Raw genomic sequence first — 3062 nt, 5'->3', positions numbered from 1 at the left:
GGCGGGGGAGGAGCAGAGGGGGCTGGCCCCCGGGCCGGGCCGAGCCCCGGGCCCCCGGGCCGCCTCCCTCCCCGCTGCCCGGCCCTGCCGCCCCCGCCCCTCACCTACCTTCCCCGCTCCGGCGCACACCGCAGGCCTCGCACCGGGCACCCACAGGCCGCGCGCCGCCACGACGATTGTAGCGCCTGTCTCTTTAAATCCGGGTCCTTAAGCCGGCGCAGTGCGCAGGCGCAGGGTTCGGGGCCCAAGGTGCTCTACGCGTCCCCGCCCTCTGCCTGCCACGTGGGTGCTGGTCAGGCTCGGCTGAGAGAGGCTTTGGGAATGGAGTTGGGGGTTGAGGGTGGTTCCCCGCCTGCGGTGTTGTTTGGTTAGAGTGGAGGTGCGGGCGCGTGGGTCTGACCCTGGCCTGAACATCGGAGGGCCCCACCCCCACTCCCTTTCGTTCGCTATGTTAGAAATGCTCCAGTCCTTAAAGAGGATGGTTGAGAAACTGTTTTGTAACGAGCTTCGGGAAGGCAAAGAATGCGTCATTCAACCTCTTTTTTTTTTTTTCAACCCGTGTTCCTATATTCCCTGTGTCTTGTGTCCTGCACAGTGCTTATTAGCACATTGTGCTCAATAAATAGTATTGAGTTGAAAAGAGGCATTAGGTATCTTACACACTTAAAGTGTAAAGGCGTAATGGGGAGAGTAATCCCTTGTTTAGACCCCAGGACCAACTTTTTGAGAGATTAGGATGGCTATTTTTTCAAAAGAGCACCTGACTCACAGAACCTAAGCGAATTTGTTCGGGGTCTAGGAACAGCAAACAATGGGGCATTATTAGGCAAACTAAAATCAGATTCCGGAGGGAATTCTGTGCTCTGTGCAAAACTGCTTGGCTTTTATTATGTATGGGATGGACAATCTTGAAGGGCCTTAGGTACTAGTAACTACTTTTGAGGCGGGGTCAGGGAGAGACTGAGACAAGGGAAGAACTTAAATTCTTGGTGCTTGCTGAGGCAGCATGTAGGCTAAAATTGGAACATACACAGATTAGCAGGGCTCAGTGGGCAAGGATGACCTGCAAATTCCTGAAGAGTTCTGTATTAAAGGAAAACAATTTTTTTCTTTTCTTTCCTTTTTCTTTTTGTTGTATGTATGTGAGACGGTGGATACTGAACCAAACTTACTGTGGCATTCATTTTCATTTCATAATATACATAGGTCAAACCATTATGCTGTATACACCTTAATAGTCTATAGTAATGTATATGAATTATATCTCACTAAATCTGGGGAAAAAAGTTTCTCGTAGTGATCCATGTGAGAGAGGAAAGTGGCCTGAACATGCTCAGTTAGTTGGGATGGAGAGGATTGAGCATTTTTAAAAAAATAAATATTTGGATTTTACTTTTTACTTTTTAACATTTTTTGAAGATTTTGTTTTTACGTAATCTTTATACCTGGTGTGGAGCTGGAACTCACAAGCCTCAGATCAAGAGCTGTATGTTCTACTGACCAGGCACCCCTAAAATAAATGCTTGGATTTTAAATCTTTTAAATAAAATGCCCATCTACCTAAAGATGAAATGAGAGTGACTTGAGTGAGCAGGAGATAATGGTGCCATCATCTGAGATACAAAATGAGCAGAGAGAAGTAGGTATTTGGGGTAAAAGGATGAGTTTTGTTTGGACATATTTGATTGGTTGAGGACAACACAATCCCACTGTTTGGAGTGGGGAAGTCTTTAATGTGCTGCAGAATGAACATGATCTTTGGGGTTGGAAGGTCACTGGAGGCTCAGATTCTAACTGGCAGTTGAGGAATCCTGATTTCTATCACTGCATTTACTACATTGTTTTGAGAATAACCTTGACTACCTTTTTCCCAGGCCCTGTGCTGTTGGCTGCTGTCATTGCTAGCCACATGTGGCTATCAGACTCTTGAAATGTAGCTAGTCCAAATCCAGACGTGCTCTAAGTGTAAGATACACACTGATTTCAAAGATGTGTTGCTAAACAAAAAAAGGACTGTAAGATATCTCATCAGTAATCTGTTTATGTTGGTTCCCTGTTAATCTTTTGGATAAGTTGGGTTAAATACAAATGTATTATTAAAATTAATTTCAACTGTTTTACTTTTTTGAAAATGTGACTAGATAATGTAAAACTGCACACTCAGCTCACTTGCTACTAATATTGGTCAGCACTGCCCTGGACTTCAGTGTTTGTGGAGGGTGACATATGTGCCTTATGCAACTCTTTATCCTCAATGTCGAGAGTAGTACTGGGTACATAGTAGGCACTCAGCAAATATTTATAAATAAATGAAACCCATGACTGAATGGAATGACTTGAAACTTTGAAATTGATCAGCTCCCTCCAAGAATGTTTACTTTGGCAGTGTTTGATGTAAATGTGCAAAAAGACTCAGGCTCTTAATGTTTGTTTTGCTTGAATACAGCTCCAAGGAACCCCAATCTTGATTCACCCTCCATTCCCCCGTACCCCACTATAAACTAGGTATGACAGCTGGCCGTTGCATTTCTTTAGAGAAGTGGGAACTGATACCAAGGAGGGTGAAGTAATGTGTGGTGGGAATAGCAGGGCTTTAGAATAACAAATTTAGGTTTGAATTATGTTCTACCACGGGCTATGTAACCATCTATTTTCTTAACTTCTGTGGGCTTCAGTTTTCATGGTGGAATGGGGCTAAAAATACCTTCTAGGAGTGTGTGTGACAGTTAAATGATAGGATTTATATTAACTTGCAAACTGCTTGGCACTTCGAAGTATTTCAGTAAATGTACATTCCCCTCTACACTCCACCCTGGATACATCCATACCACTGTGAAGCTGATCAATCAGGCAGGTATTGAATGCCAACTCTATGTTAGGGACCATTCCAGAAAGTACAATATAGCAGTGAAACAAAAATCTTTGCCCCCAAGGAGTTCAGAGGTTGGTGGGGGAGGTAGAAAATACATAGTAAATAAAATGCATAGTATGTAAATTGACTTAAGTGCTCTGGAGAAAAAGAAAGTAGAGGAGGAGAATAGGAGGTGCTGACCAGGGTGAGA

The 3062-nt window shown here is 44.0% G+C and overlaps 1 protein-coding gene across 2 annotated transcripts in view; it reads right to left on the bottom strand.

Annotated features, from left to right (window-relative positions):
• LIG3 (DNA ligase 3) overlaps positions 1-197 on the bottom strand; it is a 20761-nt gene extending 20564 nt beyond the window's left edge. For both annotated transcript variants that reach the window (XM_077749889.1, XM_077749890.1), the window contains exon 1: positions 109-197. The gene's annotated coding sequence lies outside the window, so the exon portion shown is untranslated. The remainder of the gene's footprint in view (positions 1-108) is intronic.
• Positions 198-3062: the final 2865 nt, after the last annotated feature.

Source organism: Crocuta crocuta, unplaced genomic scaffold (assembly GCF_008692635.1).
Source record: "Crocuta crocuta isolate KB4526 unplaced genomic scaffold, BGI_CrCroc_1.0 scaffold149, whole genome shotgun sequence".
Classification (NCBI taxonomy): domain Eukaryota; kingdom Metazoa; phylum Chordata; class Mammalia; order Carnivora; family Hyaenidae; genus Crocuta; species Crocuta crocuta.
The sequence above is the reverse complement of the archived record's forward strand: the minus strand, read 5'-3'. Positions and strand labels throughout refer to the sequence as shown.